We start from the raw sequence: 15,835 nt of genomic DNA on the forward strand, positions 1-15,835 counted from the left end.
GCATGTGGAGGCTTTTTATCCAGATATTGAATCAAAGCCAGACTTAAAACTGCTGCAAAGCCTCTGACTATCTTTTTAAATGTACTCAAGTTGATAGCATGAAATAGGCTGACCAGCAATTTCCCATCTCCAATCAGCAGAATGAAAAAGGAAATGAGGCGTTAAGTGGCCACAGTAATTTGTATTTAAAAATAAACTTCCTTCTGCTGAGGGTTTATTAGACACAAAAGTCAAAGGAAGTTTAAACATTTCCTTTAACAAAACAGACAATTATTTTTCAGAGACAATTTAGGTGTAACCTCAACAGGAACCACAAGGTAGAACAGATTCTTCTATTATTTGCACTTATCAAGAACAAGGATTTTGGAAGTGATCAGAGAGCCAGCAAAGAGAAAAGGTTATTTTTGTAAGGAGATAGTTACATAAGAGAGAACATGCATCCACAGATCTGCTCATCTGAAGGAGCTGGGAAAATCTAGACAGTGCATGCACAGGTGGCACGGTCCAGGTCACTACCAGCATGGTTGAAGATGCCTTGGAACCATTAGGAGAAAGAAACGGGTGCTGAAAAAGGAAAAGTCCTCGAAATCAAAGGAAATTGCATGCTGTCCAGGGTCAATCTCTCATTATGGTCACTGTTAAAGCACCCAGAGTGACAGGCATCACAATATATTAGCTAAGAACGCAGGATCGTGGTCAGAAACCTGCATTCAAATATTGGTTTCACTTCTTATCAGCTGTGAGACTTTGAGCACGTTACTCAGCCTTGGTTATCTCATCTGTAAAATGGATTAATGATAGTACCAATCTCACAGTACTGAAAACATCAAGTGATGTCATGTACTTAGCACCATTCCAGTTCACAGTCAGCAGTCATGCCAGCTTATATCATTACTGTATTAGTCCATTTTCATACTGCTATAAAGAAGTACCTGAGACTGTGTAGTTTATACAGAAAAGAGGTTTAACTGACTCACAGTTCCGCATGGCTGGGGAGGCCTAGGGAAACTTACAATCACGGCAGAAGGCAAACGTGAAGCGAGCACGTCTACATGGTGGCAGGAGAGAAAGGGAGAACCGGGAAGCGCCAGACTCTTAAACCACCAGATCTCGTGAGAACTCACTCACTATCACGAGAACAGCAAGGGGGAAATTCACCTCCACGGTCCAATCACCTCCCACCAGGCCACTCCTCTGACACAGGCGGATTACAATTCAAAATGCAATTTCGGTGGGGACACAGAGCCAAACCATATCGATTTCCAACCTTAACTATATAAAATAGAAGGAGGGCCCAGGCATGGTGGCTCACGCCTCTAATCCCAGCACTTTGGGAAGCTGAGGCGGGTGGATCACCTGAGATCAGGGTTGGAGTTTGAGATCAGCCTGGCCAACATGGAGAAACCTCGTCTCTACTAAAAATACAAAAAATTAGGTGGGTGTGGTGGCTGTAATCCCAGCTACTCAGGAGGCTGAGGCAGGAGAATATCGCTTGAACCCGGAAGGCGGAGGTTGCAGTGAGCTGAGATGGCGCCATTGCACTCCAGCCTGGGCAACAAGAGCAAAATTCCATCCCACCAACCCCTACCCCCGCAAAAAAAAAAATAGAAGGAGCAATTAAATATACAACTATAAACACAAGTCAAACTTGGGATACCACAAGGCAATAAAAACAAAAGAACTAATACTGCTATTTAGAACATGGTTGAACCTCACAGTCTTCTTGAGTGAAAATATCAGATACAAAAGGGCATGTTCTCTCTGCTTCCATCTACATAAAGTTCAAGAGGAGCATGAAATATCCATGGCAACTGGAGTAGAACAGTGCTGACTTTTGAGGGCCGGCTACGGACCAGGAAAGAGCACATGGTAATTTTGAGGAAGGGAGAAAATATTCCATGTCTTGAGGTGGAAGGCAGTTGTATGAGTGTATACCTATGTAAAACTTTATCAAGCTGTACACATGACATTTGTACCCTTTATGGTGTATGTACACCCCAGTTATTAACATTTAAATTTATTGTTAGCAAAGTGGATTAAACAGGCATTCCCCAGCATGGAACATAACAATGTTATTTGCCAAACAGACCCCTCTCTGTCCTTCTCCTTAGGATGAATGTGCATGGGCATTTATTAAATGAGGATTAGGTGTGTCCAGAGCAATTCCAGCTGGCAGAATTAGGACCAGGGAGAGAGTTTCCGGGAGGCACTTTTCAGCGCAGTGTCGGTGAACCCTAAGAAAGCTGTCCTGTTGGGATCGGCTGCTTTCACAACCCATCCCATGACAAGGGCTCAAGTGAACCCTGGAATAATCCCCCCCCACGAGGGTGTAGAGCAGCTCTCACAGTGTGATCTTGAACCAGCAGCATCAGCAGCTCCTGGGAACTTGCTAGAAATGCCAATTCTCAGGCCCACCCCAGAAACTCAGAGTCAGAAACTCTGGGGATGGGACTCCACCATTTGTGTTTTAACGAGCCCTCAGGGTGATTCCTGTTTTTGCCCATAGAAAATAGGCATGTACCTTACACACAGTCTATGTGCCTTACACATAGAAAAGAGTCAATAAAATGTGTTGCATGCAATTAGGCAGCACTTAGATTATCTCTAAGATTCTACAATAATTAGATTAGACTGTCTTTATGCTCCCAGCATGTACCTACTTAGTCTTGCTTCCAATCTCTCTCGTGAAAATGCTTTTTACAAGCTCCCTGAATTAACACCATCCATGGCTGAGTAAAAGCACAGGGGATTAGAAAGTATAATTTCTCTCTTCATCATTCACTTGACTAGGCTCTTTGATATGGACCATGAGGAAGGATACTGTATGATTATTTTGGTTTCCTAGTGACCTCTGGTTTTACTAGCTCATGATGAAAATTCATGAGATTCAACTAAATGGGCTTATTTTACACACCCAAAGAATGGGTTGATTCTCAGTTTGGTTACTCACCAAGGAGCCTAGTTCCTGAGGCCAACCACCACCCAGTAAGAACCAGACAGTAAATGTGACCCAATAAATTTTTCACTACTTTTTTTTTTTAAGTTTACTGGGAGCAATTCCAGAGGAGCATCTCTAGAAAATAGAATCATCTTTTTATTAAGGAGGAAAAAAATCTGTTAAGTAGGTTCGTATGGGCTATTCCACAGTTACTGACCAAAATCCCAGAGCAGAAGAACATCACTCCGTCTTTCCTTGCTGTGAATGGGGGCTCACCCTGCTGACCACCACAGATATTTCCTAAGCACAAAAATGAATGTCACCCACAGGGTCCTCAGAGTCACAGGTTAATGAAGACTGCAAGGAAAGACATTGGTGCAGACCAAAAAAGAGGAAGAATCTGACCCACTTGTTTAACGAGAACCCATGTCTCTTTCCTCCTTCGTGTTCTCTCCTTCTTGCCCACTTCTATGGCGAGCTGGAGCAGCTGCTCCGATTTGAGGGAGGCCAAGTCTTCTAATGCCATCTTCCTGTCTCCATGCGGGCATTGGCGGTCCCATGCAAGCCAAACCCAGGGACACACAACTGCCTCTCCTGCCCTCGGGAACATTCACTCCCGCTCTTCCTCCACTCACTGACTCTGCCCTGCCTCTCAGGCCACCAGGGTTCCCAGGGGCTCTCTTCTTTTCTAAAGCCCAGTATTTTAGAGCAAGAAGTTTTGTGTTATCTTTGCAAACTACAGAATACCAAAGAGAGAGGGCTCTAGAGTGTGACTGAATCAAAACGACTGACTTAGTATTCCTGAGCTTCAGTCCCACGTCTGTTACATGGGAACAATTCCACAGTCACAGAATCATTGTTGAGATGAAGTGAGATCTCATATGTAAGGTGCCCCGCGTAGTGCCTGGCAGACAGTAGGTGCTCAATACATACTAGCTCCATCCTCTTCCACTTCAGAAGTAGTTTTTTATACTCTTTGTCCATTATGAAAGGCAACTTATAAAGAAAAAAATGCTCTTTGATAACATACAGTTCACATTTTGTCATAACAGTTTTCTCTATGCCACTGAAAGCTTGATAAAAACAAATAATATTTCAAAAGGACAGACCTTCATAACAGGAAATTCAATATATATACACGTTATATATATGTCAATATACTTATATAAAGAATAATCTTTTTAAAAAAAGAATAATCTTTACAAAATATAATGAAGTCAGTAGCTGTCTGAAAGTCCCCTAAAATTATACACAGAAGTTTGCACGTAAGTGTAAATGTACATTTTTTTCTGAAGAAAGGATGCATTGATTTTGCCACATTCTCCAAGGACTCTAAAGAAAGTTAAGAACAATGCCTATAAGTGCCCGTAAATATTCCTCTGACTGATCCTATTGGGTAATGACAAAGTACTTTATAGCTTGTGCATCAGAGTTGAAGAGAACAAAATATATGTCCTTAGTGATGTCCTGATACGTGGTTGTTGGTCACAAACATACAGTCTTTTCCTAGACAATTATCACATGGGGAAAGATGGCAGCCAACTGCTATGTAAAATGCCAAAGGTGAAAAGATGGAGGAGAAGAGCCCCATGCTCACAGCCGTGGGCTGGAAGCGCCACCCATTGGGTTGATAGGGAGACGGATTTCCTGGCCTCTCTTTCCTGAGGGTCTGGGTTTTGGCTGCTGTCGGAGAAAAGCAGCCAACACCTGGTGCATTGACAAAAGGATTTCCCAACACACACTGCCTGCTCATTTCCTCTTTAGAAAGAAACTTAAATTGTCTATGTTTGTTTATGAACCCTGCTTACCTGGGATCCAACGAGGCAATTTCTTAAATATATGGAGGTCAAAAATACTGTGAATAATTGGAGCACTACCCTCTGGGGGTGGCAATAAAGACAAAACTCAAGCAAATCAGCAGAGGATTGAAAGAAAAACTGGTACCACAGAGGCAATGATGACGAGAAGGAATTTGGTTAAATACCTTCATAAGGCCGGGCGCAGTGGCTCACACCTGTAATCCCAGCACTTTGGGAGGCTGAGGCGGGCGGGTCACAAGGTCAGGAGATCAAGACCATCCTGGATAACATGGTGAAACTCCGTCTCTACTAAAAATACAAAAAAATAGCCAGGCATGGTGGCAGGCACCTGTTGTCCCAGCTACTCGGGAGGCTGAGGCAGGAGAATGGCATCAACCCAGGAGGCGGAGTTTGCAGTGAGCCGAGATCTGTGCCACTGCACTCCAGCTTGGGCGACAGAGTGAGACTCCGTCTCAAAAAAAAAAAAAAAAAAAAAACCTTCATAAGTCTCTTACTATCCACAGCTTTCTTTTGGGAAAGGATTTTTCTTCCCCCTACATGAATGTTTGGTATTTTAAATCCTTTTGGAAAACAGCATCATATAGATATGATAGCAACACAGAGCACAGAATACTAATTCAAATTTACAGCTGAAGGGATTTAAACTCAACTGTAGTATTTTATAGTTAAGTAGATGTTTGCCCAGGTTTCTTAGCAAATCAGCTTTCTTCACTGCTTATTCAATGCTCTTGCTTCCTAAAATAATAGATTCCTGACTCTCAGTTTCCCATATTTGAAAAAATTTCCCAAGAGAGACTATGCGTGAAAACAAGTACAACTACCTCACACAGCAAGCACACATTCTAAAAGTTAACCCTTAAAAATACGCATTCACAGGCATGTAATCCTAGCTACTTGGGAGGCTGAGGCAGGAGAATCACTTGGACCCAGGAGGCAGAGGTTGCGGTGAGCCAAGATCACACCATTGCACTCCAGCCTGGGCAACAAGAGCGAAACTCCATCTCAAAACAAACAAACATGCATTATCAGGCCAGGCACAGTGGCTCATGCCTGTAATCCCAGCACTTTGGGAGGCCAAGGCGGGCAGATCACCTGAGGCCAGGAGTTCCAGTCCAGCCTGACCAACATGGTGAAACCCCATCTCTACTAAAAATACAAAAATTAGCTACTAGGGAGGCTGAGGCAGGAGAATTGCTTGAACCTGGGAGGCAGAAGTTGCAGTGAGCCAAGACTGTGTCACTGCACTACAACCTGGACGACAGAGTGAGACTCTGCCTCAAAAAAAAAAAAAATATATATATATATATATACACATATGCATTATCCCTGTCTGCCATCATGTGTCCATTGGAGACCTCAAATACTAGCTGCTCCAAGCATTTGAAATTCAACCAAATGGAAGCCCACCAGAAACAATGGTAGAGCAGCCAAGAATATGAGATTGAGAGACTTCTGTTAAATGCCTTTACAGTGTTCTCTGGCACACAGGCAGAGCAGGGGCTAATAACTGAAAAAAGCGGAGTGGCACTTGGTGCAGACACACAGTGTAATATAATTCAGCCTTTAAAAGAAGAGAAATGTTGACATGTGGTACAACATGGATAAACTTTGAGGACATTATGTCAGGTGAAATAAGCCAGACACAAAAGAACAGATACTGTAGAAGTCCACTTACATGAGGTATGCAAAGTTGTCCAATTCATAGATGAGACAGAAAGGAGAACAGTGGTTATCTGGGACCAGGGGGAAGGAGAGATGAGGAGTCAGTGTTTAATGGGTACAAAGTTTCAGTGTGGGAGATGAAAAAGTTCAGGAGATTGGCAATACATCAATGTGAATAGACTTAACACTGCCAAACACTTAGAAATGACTCAGATGGGCCGGGCGTGGTGGATCACACCTGTAATCCCAGCACTTTGGGAGGCCAAGGCAGGTAGATCACTTGATGTGAGGAGTTAGAGATCGGCCTGGCCAACATGGTGAAACCCTGTCTCTACTAAAAATACAAAAATTAGCCAGGCCTGGTGGCGTGAGCCTATAACCCCAGCTACTGGGGATCCTGAGGCAGGAGAATTGCTTGAACCCGGGAGGCAGAGATTGCCATGAGCCAAGACTGCACCACTGCACTCTTGCCTGGGTGACAGAGTGATACTCTGTCTCAAAAAAAAAAAAAAGAAAAAGAAAAAGAAATGGCTAAGATGGTAAATTTTACATTTTATGCTTTTTATCACAATTTTTACAAAGTTTTTAACTGCCAACTCTAAGTTCTGCAAAGGCAGTGACAACATCTTAGACGTCTGTAGATTCCAGGAACCTCGCACAGCACCAGAAACGTGTGAGAGTTCATGTCCAGCTTGTGGAACACTGAGGATGAAAATGATGAAACGCATTAGCACATAGCTGGGCAGATGGACAGAGGAGCCCTTCAAGGGAACTGATGTTTCTCTTCCCGAAAGTGTTCAGGGGGTGTGGCAGATGCTCTTGGTGATCTGCATCACATCCCCTCGCCCACCTCTGGTTCAGCCACAGCTGTGGTGGCCCGGGTCATACACACTGACAACATCCACCTCCTACAGCAAGCCAAGGCAGCAGGAAAAAGGAAGAGTAAGAGTGAAGCCTCACAGTAAAGAGGAGGTGTCTCACCGGTATTGGGCTACAGAGAAACGCCAAAGCCTCTGTGCCACACTCTTGGGTTGACCGAGCCACAGCCAACGTCAAAACAAACAAGATAACATGGATTTCCATATTGGATTAAAAATCAAAACACAACCAACTATGGGGCCAAATGATTCATACCTGAATAATTTCTGTGTGAACAATGCTGGAAACCCTCACATAACAACCAGACTGTTTCCTGGCAAAGGTACAGAGATTTCGCAGAGGCCAAACAGGGTCCTGCCCTTCCAGCTGCAGAGCAGAGACTGGACCCAGGCCGGGACCCTGGAGCTGGGGGTTTCACAGCCAGTCACAATGCAGCCCTTTAATAGGCAGAGTTGCCCGATTTAGCAAATTACAATACAGCATCCCTGGTTACGTTTGAATTTTGGATAAACAATGAATAATTTCCTAGTAGAAGCATGTCCTAAATATTGCACAGGACATATTGTTTCTCTGAATTCAAATGAAACTGGGCATCTTATATCTCATCTGGAAACCCTAGCTAAGGGGGATTTATCTAGATTTTCTGTAACCAGAGTCTTCTGGAACCAAAGTTAGTTATTACTTTTGTCTCTTAATCCCTGCTTCATAACAACATAAGTGCTAGACCCAAGATCTGGCAAAATTTATCAACGTAAGCCAAGAAAGTGCTGAAAACCTGATAGCACTGTCATAATCAACAGTTATTTCCCCTCAGTTCCTTCAACAAACACCTACTGAGCACCCATTCTATGCCAGGTGCCACACCAAGTGCCTACAAAGACAACCGAAGCCTTCACAGCAAAGGCAGATCATGATGCTCGCAGAGCAAAGAAAAACATCAGAATAATTTCAAAAACGGGGTGGTGGGCAAGGGGAGGGAAAGCATTAGGACAAATAGCTAATGCATGCGGGGCTTAAAACCTAGATGACGGGTTGATGGGTGCAGCAAACCACCATGGCACATGTATACCTATGTAACAAACCTGCACGTTCTGCACATGGATCCCAGAACTTAAAGTAAAAGAAAAAAAAGAAAAGAAGAAGATAAAGTACAAAAAAAAAAAAAAATTAACAGATTCAATTCAAGCCCTTCTTGGGCATCAACTGAAATGCAGGACACTGTGCTAGTCTCTGGTCGAGGGGACTTGACCTTGTGGGATGTGTGGCTGGTCAGTAGCCTGCCCTCAAAGACAGCTGCAGTGTCGGCCACCAGGTCTTCCAAATAAAAGATCGTAAAGCTGTATTTCCAATGGTTCTCTTCTTTCCAATGACGCTTCCTCAGTTCTTGGGATTATTTGAAGATTGACATTTTATTGGACACTTACATAGGAGTGATATGATTAAAAAGCAAGCCATAAATTGGATGGTACCCAGTCCTGTTATTTGCCTTCCCACACATGTGAAGGACCCACAGATAACTGCCAGAGAACACAGCAAACTGGCTTCCAGGGCATGTGGAGGGAGGGGGATTCTAACAACCTAGAATGTAATTTTTTCATTTTTAACAAAAGTCAAGGTGAATCTCACAGAACATGAAATTAACCTTTTTTTTTTTTTTTTTTTTTTTTTTTTTTTGAGACAGAGTCTCACTGGTCTGTCACCCAGGCTGGAGTGCAGTGGTGGAATCTCAGCTCACTGCAACCTCCACCTCCCAAATTCAAGCGATTCTCCTGCCTCAGCCTCCCGAGTAGCTGAGATTACAGGCACGCCACGCCCAGCTCATTTTTGATTTTCAGTAGAGATGGGGTTTTACCATGTTGGCCAGGCCAGTCTCAAACTCCTGGCCTCGAGTTATCCACCCACCTTGGCCTTCTAAAGTGCTAGGATTACAGGCCTGAGCCACAGCGCCCAGCCAAAATTAACCATTTTAAAGTATACAAAAAAATAGCACTTAGTACTTCCACAATGTTGTGCAAACACCACCTCTATTAAGTTCCAAAACATCTTCATCACCCCAAGGAAACTCTGTAACCATCCAGCAGCCACTTTCCATTTTTCCCTCCTCCCAGCCCCAGGCAACCACCAATCTGCTTTCTGTCTCTACGGATTTGTGTGTTCTGGACATTTCAGCTAAATGGAACCATACACATATGACCTTTTCAGTCTGGCTTGTTTCACTTAGCGTAATGTTTTTGAGGCTCCATGTTGTAGCATGTATCCATGTTGTGGCAAGTATCCATGCTGTAGCATGTGTCTGTATTATAGCATGTTGTATCCATGTTGTACCATGTATCTGTGTCGTGGCATGTGTCCATATTATACCATGTATCTGTGTTATGGCATGTATCCATGTTGTGGAATGTGTCCATGTTGTGACATGTGTCCATGCTGTAGCATGTATCTGTGTTGTGGCATGTGTCCATTTTGTACCATGTATCCATGTTATCACATGCATCCATGTTGTACCATGTGTCCATGTTGTACTATGTGTCCATGTTGTCCAGGTTGTCACATGCATCCATGTTGTAGCATGTATCCATGTTGTGACGTGTCCTTGCTGTAGCATGTATCTGTGTTGTAGCATGTATCCATGTTGTAGCATGTGTCCATGTTGTAGCATGTGTCTATGTTGTAGCATGTGTCCATATTGTAACATGCGTCCATGTTGTAGCATGTGTCTGTGTTGTGGCATGCATCCATGTTGTCATACGTATCTGCGTTGTCACATGTGTCCATGTTGTAGCGTGTGTCCATATTGTAGCATGTGTCCATATTGTAGCACGTGTCCATGTTGCAGCACGTGTCCATGTTGTAGCATGTGTCCACGTTGTAGCATGTGTCCATGTTGTAGCATGTGTCCGTGTTTCATTCTTTTTCATGCCTGGATAATATTCCATTGTATGCATATACCACATTTTGTTTTTCCATTCACCTGTTCAGGAGCGTTTTTGTTGTTTCCACTTTGGGGCTACTGTGAATACTGCTACTGTAGACATTTCTGCACAAGTATTTAAGTACCTGCTTTCAGTTATTTGGAATATATACCCAGAGGACTTGCTCCATCTTTACATCAATGACTCTCAATCCTGACTATACTCTGTAGTAACCTAGAAGGGTTTAGAAAGAATTCCAGACAACCCACTCTAGACAAGTCCTACCCTAGACAAGTTGAATTTGAATTTATTAGGCGGGGGCCAGGGACCTTTACTTTTGGGTGTGATATTCTATAAATGTATATTAAAAGCTTAAAAATCTGTAAGTAATTTAAAAATTTTAGTTATTTGTAAAGTTAAGAATAATGCTGACTATTTTTTCTGCCACTCAACAGGTGTGGTTGTATGACTTTCATGGTTTATTCTTTCTATTCCTTGCTTTTTAAAAAAAGTTTTATGGAAGTTTAATTTACACACCATAACATTTACTCATTTTAAGTGTACAATTTACTATGTACCTGGCATAGGTGCTCAGTAAGTGTTTGTCGAAGGAACTGAGGGGGAAATAACTGTTGGTTATGACAGTGATATTAGGTTTTCAGCACTTTCTTGACTTACATTGGTAAATTTTGCCAGATCTTGGGTCTTGCTAGATCTCTTAACTTGCTCGTTTTAACTTTTTGAGGAAACTTCAAATGTTTTCCTGCTCCATTTTACATTCCTACCAGCAACGGACGAGGGTCCTAATTTTTCCACATCTTCCCCAACGCTTGTAACTTTCCTTTGTTTGTTCCGTTATAGCCATCCTAGGGTGTGAGAAGTGGTTTTGGTTTGCATTTTCCTAATGACTAATCGTGTTGAGCACCTTTTCTGATGCTTTTTGGCCATTCATATGTCTTCTTTGGAAGGACATCTGTTCAAGTCCTTTGCTCATATTTTAATTGGGTTGTTTATCCTTTTGTGGTTGAGTTGTAAGGATTCTTTGTATATTCTGGACACTAGACTCCTATCAAATATATGATTTGCAAATATTTTCTCCTATTCTGTAGGTTGTCTTTTTAGAATGTATTTTGTTAAGAGCATAACCAGATACCCTATCTCTTTCTTTCATGTTCTTAAGTGCCAAACACTTCTCGGTGATGAACCAGATGACAGGAGAACACGAAAACAGTTACAAAGGTCTCCCTATTCCCAGAGTTCAGATTTGCTTTTAATGTTAGGTTAGCGCAAGGTCTTCTAAGTCCCTCAGTTTTGACAGAGATGAGGAATTGAGGTTACCCAGGAACCCCAGGTGGCAGCTTGGAAGCGGGGTCAAGCAGCCCAGGAAAAAAAAAAGAGTTTAGAAAACAAAGGGGTAGGACCTAAAGCCGAATATTTCTAGAAAACAGGACATCACAGTCTAGACCCCAAACTTTATTACCCGTTGCAATCACAAGGGGATCTTTTTAATAAAAATACTGACACCTAGTTTCCATCCACAGCTATTTGATTTCATTGGCATGGGTGAGGCTTAAGCAATAGATTTATAAAAGCTCCCTGTGGATTCTAACGGGTGGCAAAGTTTGGGAACCACTGAGATTGGCAATGGAGCCGTCAAACCACAGGGATAAAGGCTGACACTAAGCCAGACTTGGAGCCTTTTCTCTCAACGTGGGGTGGGGGTTGGAGTGGGAGGGCTGTGGGAGGGGCAAGTGCCACAAGTCTAAGAAGCCAGAGAGGGACTCAAGTACCTTTAAGAAGCTCTTTTTTGACACCTAAATGTCCTGAACAATCATGCTTTTCTCCAAAAGAAGGTGAGATATCTAATTTAACGAGCTTAAGACTGTATTACAAAGACTGCACTGGCCCACTGAGCTTGCCTGTTGGGATTTCTCCATCTCTGGTCTCCACGTGGAAGAGCAGAAGCAGGAGATGGGAAGAGGTTGTTTCCACCAATCACATAATTCTGCATTGGCCTGTATCTGAGAGTGAAAACTTGTCGGTGGAAAAAGAGGAACAAAATACATTTTAACAAGGATCTAAAGTTAGAGTAATCTGAGGGCCCCATGAAATTGAGAAACAACCTTGTTTAATTTTTTTTTTTTTTTTTTTTTTTTGAGACCAAATCTGACTCTGTCGCCCAGGGTGGAGGGCAATGGCACAAACTCAGCTCACTGCAGCCTCCACCTCCCGGGTTCAAGCAATTCTCCTGCCTCAGCCTCCCAAGTACCTAGGATTACAAGGGTGGGCCACCACACCTAGCTAATTTTCGTATTTTTTTTATTTTTTATTTTTTAGTAGAAATGGGGTTTCACCATGTTGGCCAGGCTGGTCTTGAACTCCTGATCTCAGGTGATCCACCCGCCTTGGCCTTCCAAAATGCGGGGATTACAGGCATGAACCACTGCACCTGGCCCAATCTTGTTTAATTTAAAAACTGCTTCTGTAGATCAAGATTTTGATATAGTTAATATTCCTAAGGTCTGCTGGAAAATCCAAGGGAATAGATCTCAACCTTTACTGAGCATCTGAATTAGCTGTAGTGCTTTTAAAAATACAGCTGTTTGAAGTCTACAGGGATGGAGAGTGGATCAGCGGTTGCCTGGGGCTGGGGTAGGAACAGGATGTGACTGCAAATGGATACAAGGATCCTTTTGAGGTGGTAGAAGTGTTCTAAAATTGGACCCTGATGACGGTTGTACAACTCTGCCAATGTACTAAAAATCATTAAATTGTACATTTAAAATGAGTAAATGTTATGGTATGTAAATTAAACTTCCCTAAAACTTTTTTAAAAAGCAAGGAATAGAAAGGATAAACCATGAAAATCATATGACCACATCTGTCAAGTGGCAGAAAAAATAATGAGCATTATTCTTAACTTTACAAATAACTAAAAATTTTTTAATCACTCACAGATTTTTAAGTTTTTAATATAAATGTGTAGGATATCATACCCAAAAGTGCAGCTCCATAGCCCCACCCTAATAAGTTCAAATTCGCTTGTCTAGGCTAGGGTAGGACTTGTCTAGAGTAGGTTGTGTGGAATTCTTTCTAAACCCCTCTAGGGTTGAGAGTCATTGATGTAAAATCACAAGGATAATAAAATAAGTAAGGTATCCTTTTTCTCACTTGATTTATCTCATTTTATTTTACCCCTAGTCATTGGGGATCTTGTCATAAATGAAAATTTTCTGCCAAAAAAAGTATTGGAATCATGGCAAGGGTAGTAATTTAGGTGCCATAAGTGGGACAGTAGGAAGTTTAAGATTTTAACAAAGAGAGTAGAGTAACCAGCCTTAAAACAATCACACAGTGGGAATATCTGTCTCGGAACATCAGTCAGAATATACCTTCAGAAATCACACGTCCCAGGCATGTTCCAGGAAAGCGTTCATTTCAAATACTCTGTTCTACTGAGCTCTTAAAGCATGAGAATATTGTAGAGGATAAGAACTGGGGAAGTGGAGAACGGAGAGACAGAAGAGACAGGGAGTCTTGTATTTCACTGTATACCAATTTGTAATGCTTGAGATTTTGAACCACATACCTGTGTTAACTATTTTAATAAACAGAAATTATAATGTTTCATCTTCCAAAATACATCTCACAGGATTGCCTTTTATACTGGGAAAGATCCCATTAATTTATAATTCAACAGACGTGGGTTCAATCCTGATACACTATAAAGTAAACTGAGGCAAAGGTGGATTGTATTGCTCTTAGTCTTTCTTTTTATTTTTATATTTAGGAAGAGAGTTAGAATTTGAACTCCACCCACAGTAATGTACAGTCTATTTAATGAGGAGGTAGACAGTGCAGTGGTTAAGGGTATAACTTGGAATAAAATAGACCTATGTTTAAATTCTATTTCTATCCATAATTAAATATGAGACCTTGTCTATATTACTGAACCTCCATTTTAGTGGGTAAGTAAGGTTTCTTAGCTTCTTAATAATTAAAATGGGGATTAAAAAAAAAAGCTAAGAGGGTTGTTATAAAAATTGCATGAGATAATACACTCTGCAAGTGCTTAGTCTAGTATCTAGCACACAGTAATAATCCTTACCTAGAATTGCATCTCTAAAGATGAAAATGGGTCCATGGTGGCCAGGCACGGTGGCTCACGCCTGTAATCCCAGCACTTTGGGAGGCCGAGGCGGGCAGATCACAAGGTCATGAGATCGAGACCATCCTGGCTAACACAGTGAAACCCCGTCTCTACCAAAAATACAAAAAATTAGCCAGGCATGGTGGCAGGCACCTGTAGTCCCAGCTGCTGGGGAGGCTGAGGCAGGGGAATGGTGTGAACCCAGGAGGCAGAGCTTGCAGTGAGCCAAGATCGCGCCATTGCACTCCAGCCTGGGGGACAGAGCAAGACTCCGTCTAAAAAAAAAAAAAAAAAAAAAGAATAGAAAAAGAAAATGGGTCCATGGTGAGAGATTTACTTAGACAAATCCCAGAAGTTAGATTTCTTAACACAGCCAGATCTATCAGCGGAATGTATTGGCTTGGACCTCATTCACACAATCATAGTTTTGGTGCAAGCCCAATTCCAGTTTGATCTTTAGCCTGGATTTCTTCTGGAAACAAGCAGCGGTGTCCAGACAAAATCACAACATCCTGTGCTTCAAGCTGCTAAGGCTGCCATTTTGCAGGAACAATAACCATGAGCTCTGAAAGACCGGAGTGGGGAGCAGCAAAAAGGGAATCCGTCCACTGCACCTGGCTCTGGGACATGCTTGTAAAAGCTTCATGTTCTGGACAGCAAAGTATCTGCTTTGGTACAAGGAGCTAAGAAAACAATTTCCTTAAAAATAAACAGATCCCAAGAGATCAACCGTTTGGAAAAATTCCTCTGAGACACTAGCAGGCCCTGAATATAAACAGTAAGCAACTTTTTTAGCTAACAGTCATAATTCACACTCCCTCCAAACAAAACACATACACACCCCACAACACGTACACATCTCTGAAGAGTGATTATGATTCTGAAAATTAGGCAAAACACATTTCATTACTGCAACAGGACTCCCCTCTGAACCTTCTACTGACACAGCTACTGAATGTGTTCTCATCCCAGACACACTTAACAGATACTCTACCCTCCTTACGAGATCCTGACAACTCTGCCCCCTGAGAAAAAACTTCTTTCCCACAGTTGCACATGAGAAAATTTTCTTCCGAGGTACTGTTAGAGAGAAATGAAATTTTAAAACATTCTTAGTTATTTGTGTTTGCTTTTCTTTTTATTTATTTATTTATTTTTTTTCACAGAGACAAGGTCTTACTATGGTGTCCAGGCTGGTCTCGAACTCCTCATCTTCCCACCTTGGCCTGCCAAAGTGCTGGGATTACAGGTGTGAGCCACCATCCCTGGCCTGCTTTTCTTCTGTAGTTTGAAGACACTCAATTAGCTACCTACTGTTTAACAGGCATTGTGTTAAGTGCTAGGGAGACACAGGTTAATCAGAAACAGACCTGATTTCAAAGGCACTGATGATCTTATTACAGAGATAAGTTTTGCAACAGAAAAAAAGTCAATATAATGTGATAACTAGTAATAATACTTAATTTTTAAGCTC

The 15,835-nt window shown here is 42.1% G+C and overlaps 1 protein-coding gene across 2 annotated transcripts in view; it reads right to left on the minus strand.

The window, feature by feature from the left end:
* ITIH5 (inter-alpha-trypsin inhibitor heavy chain 5) overlaps nt 1-15,835 on the minus strand; it is a 105,858-nt gene that overhangs the window by 57,851 nt on the left and 32,172 nt on the right. The window contains exon 1 of one of the 2 annotated variants that reach the window (XM_058431367.1): nt 1,014-1,029. The exons of the other annotated variant lie outside the window; for it this stretch is intronic. The gene's annotated coding sequence lies outside the window, so the exon portion shown is untranslated. Of the gene's footprint in view, nt 1-1,013; nt 1,030-15,835 lie in introns of those variants that run through there. 2 annotated transcript variants of the gene reach the window in all.

Source organism: Hylobates moloch, unplaced genomic scaffold (assembly GCF_009828535.3).
Source record: "Hylobates moloch isolate HMO894 unplaced genomic scaffold, HMol_V3 SCAFFOLD_2, whole genome shotgun sequence".
NCBI lineage: Eukaryota > Metazoa > Chordata > Mammalia > Primates > Hylobatidae > Hylobates > Hylobates moloch.